This window comes from Callorhinus ursinus, unplaced genomic scaffold, assembly GCF_003265705.2.
Source record: "Callorhinus ursinus isolate GAN/ISIS: 27379988/994484 unplaced genomic scaffold, GSC_fseal_2.0 scaffold70, whole genome shotgun sequence".
NCBI lineage: Eukaryota > Metazoa > Chordata > Mammalia > Carnivora > Otariidae > Callorhinus > Callorhinus ursinus.
Genome location: NW_027397132.1, coordinates 4622372 through 4635081, shown reverse-complemented (window position 1 = coordinate 4635081; position 12710 = coordinate 4622372).

The following is a 12710-nucleotide window of genomic DNA, read 5'->3' as shown; positions in this document are numbered from 1 at the left end:
GGGCACACAGGTCTGCCGCTGTGTGGGCGCCCAGGCCCGGAGCAGTGCCGGTCGGTGCGAGTCGGGGCAGGCCCGCCCACCTGGGAGCAGGCTCAGCTCCGCGCCTGCAGGGCGGGAGGCCCCCTGCCTGTCACTCTGCCTTCCTGTCTTCCTAACCCCCAGCCTTAGTGCCCCCCCCCACAAAGCCTGGCCCACCCGACGGCTCCTTAGCACCAACCAAACCTGGGGGGCTTCGTTCTGAGGTTTGCCCTCCCTGCCTCAGTTTCCCAACTGGCATCATGCAGGTCGAGGCAACCCCCTTACGGCGTGGCTGTGGGGACCGAGAGGGAAACCCCATGAGGGGTGCAGGGCCGGTGGGGGGTGTCTCGCTGGAGAACCAGAGCTGGGGAGGCCACGGCTCTGGAATGAGGCAGGTCTGGGCTCAAACTTCTGCTCCTGGTTTAAAAACATCTACCGAGCGTGACTCCATGTCTGGGCCCAGCGACTGGGGCTCTGGGGTCCATGGTGCAGCAGGAAGGGCCGGCAGGGCTGGCAGCCACCGTGGCAACAACCCCGTTGCATGCCAGGCCGTGTGCGGTGGCTCACACGGCCCTCACCACCCCCTGTGGAGCGGGCCCTCTAAGTATTCCAGTTTACAGTGGGGAAACTGAGGCACAGAGCGGTTATGCAACTCACCGGAGGTCACCCGGCTAATACTGAGCAGAGCCAAGATGTAAATGCCTTGTAGCGGGCTCCCAGGCGCGGTAAACACGCGGAGTCTCCTTGAGCAAAGCATCGAGCCCCTCCCAGCCTCAGTTTCCCACACTAACCGGCCTGAGACAGACGGAGGGCAGGTGTAACATAGAAGCGGGAAGTGGCTGCTGGAGCACCTAGTGTGGGCTGTGGGGCCCCCACTTCATCAAGCCTCCCTTCCAGTTCGGGCAAAACGGGGTCTTGACCCGGCAGCTGAGGAGGGCAGGCCCCTCACTGGGGGAGTGTTTTCAGCACCCATCTGGCCAGCCGCAGCCTGAGCCAGCGGACCCCAGATGGGCCGCAGGCCCCCAACCATGGCAGGCCGGGGGGTGTGGGGCCGGCCCAGGGGGTGGGCCCCGGGGTCCTGGGAAGGGGCAGTGGGGGGTTCGCTGCGGACACAGTGCGGCCCCGCCCCCTGGGAGATGAGGAGCTGGCATCAGAGCCGAGCCGGCCCAGCCACCCCCGCAGCCAGACGGCCACCCCACCTGCCCGCCAGCCTCACCGGTGGCCCCTGGGGAGTGGCCCTCCCTCTGGCTCCACAGAGATGAGGACGGGCAGAGACAGAGGAACCGGCTGTGCGGGACACCTGAGCCCAATGACCAGGCCTCCCAGGGGGCAGCCGCCAGGGGGCTGGGAGGCAGAGCCGCGGCTCGTTCCCACCGCCTGCCCCCCGAGGGCTCGGGAGGAAGCAGGTCAGTCGGTGGTGGGCCAGCTGGAGCTGGGTCTGCCCCCAACCCGCTGCTGCGAGGCACGAAGATAAGGCTGGGCACCTTCTGGCCTCAGTTTCTGAGTCTGTGACCAGGGGCGCTGTCCCCTCCCGGGGTCCCTGGGAGCAAGGCAGGCACGCAGGACCATCTGCACACATGGGCGGCAGAGACCCGGAGCAGGCCCCACGGGCCAGTTCTCAGGGCCAAGGACGCCACCCTCCGCATCGGGGCCCGGGGACCCGGCTTTGGTCCGGGCTGTGTCACCCCCCCGCCGGGTGAGGCCACACCAGGCTTCCACATCGTGTACAAGGTGTGTTGGAGGATCAGGTGAGCCCGTGTCTTGGCACAGGTGATTGCCAGACGGAAGGCGCCTTCCGGTCGTTGGAGCAATCACAGCGGGGCAAGTACTGGGCCTTGCTGGCCCGGGGCCTGGTGGCCACTTGCCCGCTGCTCATGCCCAGACCTGAGGCTGAGACAGAGATGTGCTTCTAGTGAGAAGGCCCAGCAGAGCACTGGGTGTTGGGGGGTGCTGGCCCCCTATCCTTGTGCCAGGCAGGTGCCTGGGGCCCCCAGAACAGGCCGGGGGCACAGAGGCAGGCCACCTGTCCGTCCGTCCATCCCGTGCAGAGGAGGGGGCCACAGGCTGCCCACTCTCGATGCGGCCACCCCCACGTCCACCGTCAGGCAGGCTCTCTGCCCCTCCTAACTCATCCATGTCAGGGGGGCCCCCATGGCCTGAGGCTGCTCTGATGAAGGGCAGAGGGAAGGTGCGGCCTCCCAGATCACTGGCATTTAGGGTGTATCGGGTTGAATGGTGGCCCCCCCCCCCCAAAAAAGATAGGTTCAAGTCCTACTCTCTAGAACGTGCAAAGGGACCTTCTTTGGAGAAAAGATCTTTGCAGATATAATTAAATCAACGGTCTCAAGATGGGGTCATCCTGGGTTTAGGGCCGGCCCTGAATGCAATGACAGGTGTCTACCTAAGAAGAGAGAACACAGAGGTACAGAGGGAAGGGCAGCGGGGCCAGCAGTTTCCGGGGGCTGGGAAAGGGGCCTCTGGAGGGAACACCCCTGCCTGCACCTTGATCTCGGACTTCTGGCCTCCAGAACTGAAGGACAGTAAGTATCTATTTTAAGGCAAGTTTGCAGTAATTCGTTACAGCAGCCCCAGGACACTAATGTGGGGGGAAAGGGGGTGTGAAAAGGCTCATCTCCCAAACCCGGGTGGCTGGGGGAGGAGCAGGGGCCCAGCAGGGGGGACGGCTTGGGCCGGCCCTCCCCCAACAGCCTCTGGGGACACGAATCCCACAGACCCCTGCCCCAACTTGGGTCCACAGCCCATTGGCCCAGGTGAGGCTCACAGCAGACCGGGCCTCCTGGGCCCACAGGACCGGCCTGGAGCTCCTCCCGAAGCCCAACCACGGGTCCCTCCCAACGGCCACCTTCCCACAGACTGGTCCCCCTGATAGGGAGCCTTCTTCCTTCTCTCTCCTCAAGTTCTAGCTCCTCCAGGACAGACATCTCCCTGTGGCCGGCCCAGCCCTCACCCATCCACCCCGGACAGGCCATCCCTAACATGACCTCCCTCTGAGACCCGATCCGTTGCCCACACAGCTCCGGCTCATGGGATATGCCGCATGAATGCCCCATGACGGGTGGGCAGTTGGTCAGGGGGCCTTGGTCGGCCCCAGTGCCTTTGCACCTGCTATTTCCTCTGGCATCTGCCCACATGTCGCCTCCCCCATTCTCTTCTTGACTGTCCAGCCCAGGCGTGTTCCCTGGTCAGCTCAATCTCCGTCCCTTTCCTATATTTTACCCTGCTGATCCTGATGTGAGCTACATCTGCTCGTTTACTCTCTGTTGGTCCCCAGAATACCATGAACCCAGAGGGTAAGCCTGGGTCTGTCTTGCTCCCGTTCTATCTCCAGGGTCCATCATAAGGCCTGCAGCCTCCATATGCTGCCAGCTACCTGAAGGGGAGGATTTGGGGGCTGCTCAGGAGGACTGTGAAGGTGGGGTGACCTGAGGATTCCCCAGCAGGAGCCCCCAGCTGTCTGCCCAATGCCCGCCTCTTGGCAACCTCAGTATGGGCTACCTCCGGGCCCCTAACCTCTCTCTGTGTGTCTGGAGGGTTTGCCAGGCCTGGCCCCACCTGGAGGATGCACCAGCCCTGAGTCCCAGAACCAGGCTCAGCAGGGCCCAGAGTCGCTGCCCAGATAGAAGGATGGCTCTGGAATCAGTGGTCCAGGGAGGGTCTGTGGCTGCCCAAATCAGGAGGGTGCTGAACAGGAGGAAGGTTCCCCAGCATCCTGCCCTCTCTCTCCAGGGCTGGCCGTGTGCCCTTAAGCACACCCTGCCATCTCGCAGCCCCCAGCCCCTCCTGAAGACAATGAGGACATGGGGACTGTATCAGGGAAGTAGGGACTCTGCCCAGGGGTGCCGGGGACCCCAAGAGGGTCTCAGCCTGCCCCTGGGTGCCACACTCGGGCCCGTGGGGCAGGTGGAGGGAGACCCCAGATCTTCAGCTCGCTCTGGGGACAGCAGGAGCCTCAGAGGCCAGGGAAGGCCCTGGAGGAAGTGCTGGGAGAGGGTTGGGATGAGCTCTGGGGGAAGCTGACTCAGCCTCCACAAGCCCCACTTCTCCGGCAGCGCCTTCCTGGTGGGGCCAATCTTCCGTCCAAATTGCCGCCACCAGCCGGACAGGAAGTGCGTGGCGGGGCCGCGCCCCGGCCTCAGCCTCCCACCTTGGCCGGGCCGCCTCTCTGGGGAACAAGGCTGAGGCCAGCCCAGCTGACTCCCCGTTTCCAGGCCTGCAGCTGTGCCGGAGGGAAGGAGCCGGCTCGGGCCCCAGGGCCCGCTCTGCGTGTGTGTGCACACACTCACCCATGCGTCCTCTGCACAAGCTCACGTGTGCTCTCCGGCTCACGCCTGCAGCACCTCACCCCTGCACGCAGGCTTCCCTGCACGTGGGAAGGTGTGCACATAGCCTCACACTGGAGGACTTGAGTCTGGGGCACCGAGACAGTACTCGGGGCCTCTCTCTGCCGGGCTGGCCTCAGCCTTGCAGACTTGCACGGTGGCCCCGATCTGCAGGTCCTCGCGACTGCAGCTGAGGAAGGGGAGGGTGATGGAGAGGCGGCATGCTCAGGCCCGGGCAGCCGGGGGCATCCCACCCGCCCTCCTCATTCCCACACTTGATCCCTCAGGGAAGACATGCTGGGCCTGGAGGTCAGCTCCTGAAAGTGGCAGCCTGCTGCCCGCTCTCCCTGCCCCACCTCTGCTTTCTCATCACACCAGCAGGGCCTGGACTGTGGCTCTGCCAGCAGAGGACAGCCTTGCAATCTGAGCTGGGAGCTGGGCAGCACTTTGCCAACGGGACTAGAAAGGGGCGGAAGAAAGCCTCCAGAGAGGTGGTGGGCAGCCGGGGAAGCGGGAGGGCCGCCGGGCACATGTGTGCGTGCGGATGGGGCACCGACCCAGGGGAAGCGCCTGAGCTCAGCCCGCGCTCTGCTCACCAGACTGCGCCTTTCCCCAAGCAGGGCACGAGGTGCCTGGCAGGGTCTGAGGACCCAGCCTGCCTGGCTGGAGTCCCCGCTTCCCCAACACCCTGTGGGGACGCGCGGTCATATGTACCTGCACGTGCTCTGGCCCTAGAGGGTGCCGGGTCGGCCCCCAGGCCAGGGCTCCTGTGGGCAGGGAGGCGCATCCCTGTCTGGCTCACGGTTCCCCTCGGTTCCCATGCTGTCACAATGGCCACACAACAGGGCCCCCAGGGATGGAACCTAATCTCGGGCTATTGAAGACCTAAAAGCCATGGCCCCTGCCCCTAGCCCGCAGACGGCCCTGCCCGGGACATCTGATCCACCGCCACCCTCGCCTCAAAGGACACTGTCTCCCCAGGGCCCCCCGCCCCCCTGGCGTAGACAGGGAGGGAAACTGGGTCACTGGGATAGAGTGACAACAGTGGCCGGCAGGGATGACACTGGAGTGGGGGCGAGGGCCAGCCCCTGAGGATGCTCCAGGCCTGCGGAGCTGCCCCAGGGCACCCGGCCCTCGGGGGGCCGGGGAGAGTGCCCTCAGAGCCCCACAGAGGGCCTAAAGTTTGGGGGGAACAGCAGAGATGAGAAACTGCCTGCCTAAGACCAGCACATTGTGTTGGGGATGGAGCTGAGACTGGGGACCCTCCCTTCCCCCACATCGAGAGGGGCCCATAGGCCACCCTGCTCCCCGCCCCTCCCGGAGCAGGCTAGCCAGCCAGCCATGCTGCCCCCCTCCCCACCCTGCCCCCCCTCCCCTGGGGTATGCCCAGCTCCTGCTTGGTTTCCTGGCCTTCAGTGTCAGGCCTGGCCAGGAGCTACTTCTGGGAGCAGAGAGCCAGTCCTTTGCTGGCTGTGGTCCATTCAGCATCACCACCCTGCCTCTGAGCCAAGCACCGCACCCTCCTGCAGACCCCGCCTGGGGGTCCTGGAGCTCAGCGCTGCTGGGGATCCACAGGAGGTTTGAGCCTGCAGATTCTTGCTCTCCGGGGGTGGCTGGAGATGCATGCTCACTGCTGCATGGCCTTGGGCAGGACCCTGCCTCCTACCTGTGAAATGGCCTTAGCCCTTAATGCCCCTTCGTAGGTCTAGCAAGTTCTTAGCTCTGTTCTGGGTGTGTGCAGGGGGGCTGGGAGGGACCCAGGAATAGATAAGAGGGAGTGAATCTGGGAGGCTTCTCCCAGGAGGTGGCCGCTGAGTCGGGAGAGGCTGGGACAGAGGGGCTGAGCCTTCCAGGCGAGGAAGTTGGGGGCTGGTGGGCAGGGAATGCCAGGGGCAGGGCCAGCCCTCCCAGGAGGGGAGCGGGGAGGCAGGGATGCTGTCAGACCAGGAGCCCGTTTCCAGGATTAGGGGGCCAGCCCTCGTGTGCATCCAGGACCGCAGGGCCCACTCCTCAGTGAGCCCGCGGTTCCCGGGCATAGAATAGGCCTAGAATTATGATTCACCTCCCACCTCAGGCGGCCACGGAATCTGGCCTTCAAGATGGTCTAGAGGGCCGGCCGGCTTTAGCCCTGCCTGCTGGACATTGGCCTCATGGAAAAAGCTGCCTAGGAGAAGAAAGGGGCCACTGGGCTCTCGCTGCCTGATGTCGCTGTCAGGTGCAGTGGCCACCCAGACTGACCCCAGAGCGGCCTGGGGCATGCCTACGCTGCCCGTTCCTGCAACTTCCTGTGGCCATGGGGAGATTTACGGCCTGGGCGGCCTGGAGCCAGGTCCCCCCCCCACCGACCCTGGGTGCCCCGGGGAGGGTTGGGTGCCAGACAGGAGGGTGCTTGGGAGTCCACTTGGGCCTTTTGCTTGTCAGTACTGACCCAAGCATGTTCCAGAACTGGGGTGGGGGCCCCCCAGGCGGACAACCCCCCCCCACCGCTGTGTGACCCAGGCCAGCTCACTTCCCTCCCTGAGCCTCAACTTCCTCATTTGCAAAATGAGAGCGGGAGACACGCCCTGCTAAGCCTGTCACCCTGGGCCCCCCTTCCCCTCCACTTTCCTGCCCCCCCAAACCCCCCCCTGCAGTTGGCACAGCCGGCTGGGGTGCCCTCTCTCCAAGGCCTGGTCGGCACAGGGTGGCACAGCTTAGGGGTTGTGGGAGAGGGGTGGGAGCCTGTGTATTTGAGGGCAGGAGCTTTGGGGAGGCCCCCCAGTGTGGGGGCAGGAGGAGGGGGGGCCCCCCCCCCGGGAGCTTAACCTGGCAGGCGCTTCGGCAGTTCCGTCTGCTGCTTCTGTCAATACGAGCCTTCCTGTTTTGGAGATTAAACCTCGGCTGAGCAAACAGCTTTCAAGGAGGCCCCTCCCTGCCACCTTCCCAAACCCAGGCCAGGCCAGAGCTAGAACCACCTGGAGGCTGGGCGGGGGGAGGGGGGGTTGACAGGGCCCAGCTCGGCCGTCCCCAACCCCCGGCCCAGGGCCACAGGGCAGGCGGCCCCGCCCAGCCCCCCGCCCCCACTGAGCTCTCCAAGGCCACCGCACCAGATGCCCCCTGTGTCATCCTTCCGCTCCCGGGCTGGCGCTCTGTCCCAACAGCCCTGCCCACGGCATCCTCTGCCCTCACGTAACCTCCTGCAGGAGCTGGAGAGCAAGCTGCTCCTTGGGCCCTCACCGCCGGGCACAGGCCTCCCTGGGGGCGGGGGCACCGCAGGAGAGCCACCCCGGGCGCCCCACAGGGGCCCGTGCCACAGGAGCGAGGCCCATCACCTCGCTGGCCGTTCTTCCCCTTGGCCCACCGGACACGGCGGGCTGGGAAATTCTTTGTCCGGGGCCTGTCTTAGACGGCCCGGAAGCGGCCGCAGCCCCCTCTCTCCTGTTCCGCCAGGGCCCACGTACCCTTGAGGATCCTTGCCCTGCCCTCCTCCAGGAACCCTCCCTGGACTAGCTTTCCTGTTGGGAGCCACGCGAAGAAACGAGGAGGGAAAGCAAAGCCCTGGCCGCAGGACACAAGGCCTGGAGGGAGGCTCACGATGGACGCCTGTTGTCTCAGCTGGACCTTCTATAATGCCGCTCGAACCACATCATCTTTGCTCACAGACCCTTGGTGGCTCCCCATGGCCTCCCCAGCCTGACCCGGAGCCTGGACTTGGAGGCTCCTGCTCTCCAGCTTCATGTCCCAGCGCTCTGGTAACCACCCTACCACCAAAGGGCACCACCTCTCCAGACCCCTCTGGGCGGCACCCCTCCCCCGCCTTCCCACCCACCTCTGCCTGCTGAGCCTTCGAGCTACCGATCGATGGTCACCATCTTTCCCTGGAATCCTTGCCTGAAGTGCTCTGCTCCCAGCCCCAGCACACAATGGATTACCCCTGGCCCAGGCCCCGGGCACGCTTGAGCTTGACCCATCTTCCAACCCCGACCACGCTCTACCTGTTTGGAGGACACCCGAGAGCCTGAGGAAGACTGTGAGCTCCCTGCGGCCCAGGGCCTCTGCCTGAGTCACCCCCTCAACTCCCCGAGAGCCGAGCAGAGCCGGGGGTGGAGAAATTGCCCCGGGATCCTGTTGAACGGTTGGGTGAAGTGGACAGATGGATGGACAGATAGACAGGTGGAAGGACAGGTCCCGTGGCGGTGGCTTATCTCTTTGTGGATGTGATGGCCACTCCTGGGCATATAACTTTGCCCAGGCCTCACTTCCAGGGCAGCCGAAAAATAGATGTCAATGCCATGTCCTTCTCCACCCCGTGTGTGGGGAGACTTACTCCTGACTCAGCAACAGTCCTGCTGCAGAGAAGGAGCCTGAGGTCAGGGAGCTACGGAGATGAGGCCAGGATCATGCAGCGAGCAGGGCGCCCTCTGAGCCAAGACTCAAGATGCCCACTACCTCCGTCGGGTCAGGAGCCCCTCCTTCCACCGCCCCCAGGCTCTGTTCCCGCTGACATGGGCAGGGTCGGGACTGGGGCGAGGGGTCATGCCTGGGGCCTGGCAGGCACCAGGACAGCCACGCCCCACCCCGTGGCCACAGCACAAGCTAGCCATTCTTGGCAAGACAAAGGCTGCCTGGGGCAAAGTGGCTCTGGTATCTCCCCAGTGGGTGCCTGGCCTCTGTAGGATGTCAGTCATGTGTGCTCATGGCCGGGGCCCTGCTTCTGGGGGCTGCAAATCAGATTAGCCCCATGTGGCCCCTGCGCAGAGCCACCAGGAAGAGACGCAGCTGCCCCATGGTCGAGAGACGCCCCCTCCTCGACTGGCTGTGGGGTCAAGGACATGCCTTTTCTATTCTCTGGACCCCCATGTCCAAAATGCAAGATCAGGAGTTTGAGTGAGACCTTTAGAAGCCTTCAGGCAGTGGTGTTTGGAAACGCCCCAATGCAGGGTGGGCACACAGTATATGGTCACTGAGAACTTCAAGGGGCATCAGCCCCTGCCACCCACCACAGCTCTGCCTTCTGGCCTCATCCCCGTTCCAGCCCGGAGTGCAGTGGGCAGCCATGCCTCCTTACCCTGAAACCCACATTCCCCGAGGCTGGGTGCTTGGGGGAAAGAGGCAGGGGTGTTTCCTCGAGCCTCTGTATGTCTATATATCTACATCTCTCCATCCCTCCATCCATCTGTCCATCCCTCCACCCACCCAGTCTGTTCACCCATCCATCCATCCGTCCATCCGTCCATCCATTCGTCCATCCATCTGTCCATCTACCCACCCACCCAGTCTGTTCATCCATTCATCCACCCACCCAGTCTGTTCATCCATCCATCCATCCATCCATCCATCCGTGATCTAACAAATGTTTCTCAAGTACCTAATACGTGCCATGTACTTTTCTAAGCACTGGGGCACAGTCCCAAATGACACAGTGTTTCTGCCCTCATGTAGCCAGCATCTTAGCATCTTAGCACCTTCCCAGCCATCCATAGACATCTCTCTGTCTTTTTGTCTTTCCATCTATCTGTCCATTCCCTTCACTCATCTGTTCAGCCAGTGTTTACTGAGCACCTACTTTGGGACAGGCACCAATGAGGATCACGGTGTGGCCCCTGTCCTTACAGGGCTCCCAGGCTAGCTGGGGAGGCAGGCAAGGACATGGGCAGTTATAATCTCATGTGGTCAGTACTAGGATGGGGGTGGATACCACTGGGGCTTCGGGAGGACTTCCTGGAAGAGGTAGCACTTAGCCGACCTTGAAGGGTATCCCCTGAAGCCTTACTCGGCCACCTAGGCCAAAGGCCCTGGCCACTCCGAGCACGCCAGGCCCCGGGGTTCAAGCCAAAGGGCCAGGCCACCAGTGGGCCATTGGCTCTCCATGCCTGCAGAGTACCAGCCCGCGGTGGGTAGGGCAGGGCAGGCAGCAGCCACACCCTATTACAAAGTCAAGTAAAGTGCTGAGCTCCACAGAGAGAGGGAACTGGCCCAAGACCACACAAAGCGTGGCCTGGGGGTGAGGGGCTCCGGGCAGAGCTGGCGTGCAGGCGGGCCGGGCCGGGGGCTCCATTCACAGCTGCAGGCTGTCTATTCTTCTCGTGGGGGCAGCGCCCGCCCCAGCTGCAGTAATGGGAATCAGCTGCCGCCGCCGCCGGCTGCACCCTCTCCCTCCTGCCATGGGGCCGGCTGCACTGGGCTTCTGAGCCAAGCCCTCTTCCTTACCTCGTCTCTTGCCAGCAGGACTCTTTGTCCAGAAGCTTCGGGGCCTCTGTGGCCAGGCCACTCATTGCCTGCGAGGGGGCTCACGGGCACCCTGGCATCTAGAAGGCTCTGTTACTGCCAGGTACCCTCCCACGCCCTCCAGGCAGCACGGGGTCGGGGGTGGGGGGCAGGCACCCTCATGTCCGTCTGTCCGGTGGGGCTCCGCGAGGCCCAGCTTTTCCTGCCATCAGCTCTCATAGAGGCAGAGGCTTTGGTCTCTGGGCTTGGCCGCTGGGTTGGAGAAGGCTTGCTGTGGGAACGTGGAACAGGCCTGCTTCGGATGACTTCCTGCGAGTTAACCAGTCACCTGTTGTGTCTCCGGGATCTTCCCAGAAAAGAGACAGTCCAGAAGAAGCCAGCCTCAATGTCCCCAGGAGCTTCTGGAGAAGCAGCTTCCAGAAACTGGTAGGACCAACTCCATCCACAGGAGGCCCCAGGCTGAGCCCCGGCAGGAAAAGCAGGCCCGAACTCAAGTGGGGGCACCATACTGCCTCCGAGCCTGATGGGGGGGCAGAGTAGGGCCTCATGGTCATGTGGGCCCCCTTTCCTTGGCCACCTCTCTATACACCTTCAATGGACAGCTCTGAAGCCGTTCAGCCACCTGCTGCCCAGGAGCCCCACGGACCCACGTGCCTGCTTGTGTGACGATTTGCCCGTGAGCACCTTGTAAAGTGGACGGCAGTGTTATCCTCATGCTACGGGAGGAAAACTGAGGCTCACAGCAGGAACATCCCAGGTCTGAGGTCTGGGAGCAGAGAAGGGGCCCCTCTGGGTTTGTAAGGCTGGTGGGCTGGCTCCAGAGGGGTCCCCAGCCCCTGTGCTGTGCTGGGGCCTGCCTGCAGCCCGTGCTCCCAGCCCCCTTCCCCAGGACCCTAAGGCCCCCCAGGAGCTTCCTGGCAACCTGGTCAGCCCTCCCCATCCCCTCTGAGCTCCCCATTTCCTGTCCTGAGCCCAGCACCTCCCCTTCCCCCAGGGCTCGCTGGCTGGCTTTTTGGCTCAGTGGGTCCCTGGTGGGGGGAGCCTTTGGGCCTAGGGCAAGGGCAGGGGAGGAGAGTGCCCTAGGCTTGGGGAAGGGGGAGAGGGGAGCTAAGCCGGCCACCCCCTTACAGTTTTTAGACCTCAAGGAGTCACCACGAAATTCCATTCGCCTGACAGCAAAGAAACTGAATCACTCTTGCCAAAGCCCACGGCCCCCACAAGAATGCTGTAAGGCTTTGTCCGGCTGTTCCCAGACAGGCAGCCACACCCGGGACCCCCCGCTCCCCGAGCCTGGCTGCAGAGAGGCGCAGGAAAGCCCCCCCCCAGGCTGGACTGGTCCCGCTCTGTACAGGTGCTCCCTCTCCTCGCTCCCCGCGTGCAAGGCAGCAGTGCACCGAGCTTCACCTTGCTTTCTGTACAATGGGCAGGCTGGAGCCGGGCCACAAGTCAGGGAAAGCAAGGAGTGCCACATCCTTGGCAGGGCCTTGTCAGGTGGGTGTGTGGGGTACCATGGCGGTGTGCTGCTCCTCCTTGACCTCTCAGAGAACAGTCAGCATCTAGGGGGTACCAAGTATGGATGCCACTGACCTGAATCCCAGGTGCGGGGCACAGCTCATGCAAAGATTTTGGGGCACAATGGTGCTTGGGCTGCTGGGGAATGGGGAGGATTGCAGGGTTCAGCAAGAAATGGGGCTGGGAATAGGTAGACACCAGGCCAGGATTTGAACTCAGAGCAATGGGGTGCCATGGAAGATTCTGATTGTGTGTGTGTGTGTGTGTGTGTGTGTGTGTGTGTGTGTGTGTGTGTGTAGGGAGTGGGGTATGATTAGAACCGTCTGGTTGCAGAGTGCAGAATAAAACAGCAGGTAGATGGGCGACAGGGAGACCAGGGTGGAGACTGCCCAAGACGTCCAGAGGAGAGATGAAGGTGGTGGAGGGGACTCCTTCTAACAGTAGGCCAGATCTGAGATAGATGGGAGTTGGTGGTGGGGCAAGGGACATGGGGACTTCAGACTTGAGGCTGGGCTGGGGCTCAGCCTACTGTTTGGGGGCAGCCCATGCAGCCATAGGGAGTTTTTCTCCCCTGCCCACCCCCACCCCTCCAGCTGCCTCGAGGCCCTGAGGCTGGGCTGATGGGGGAGGGGT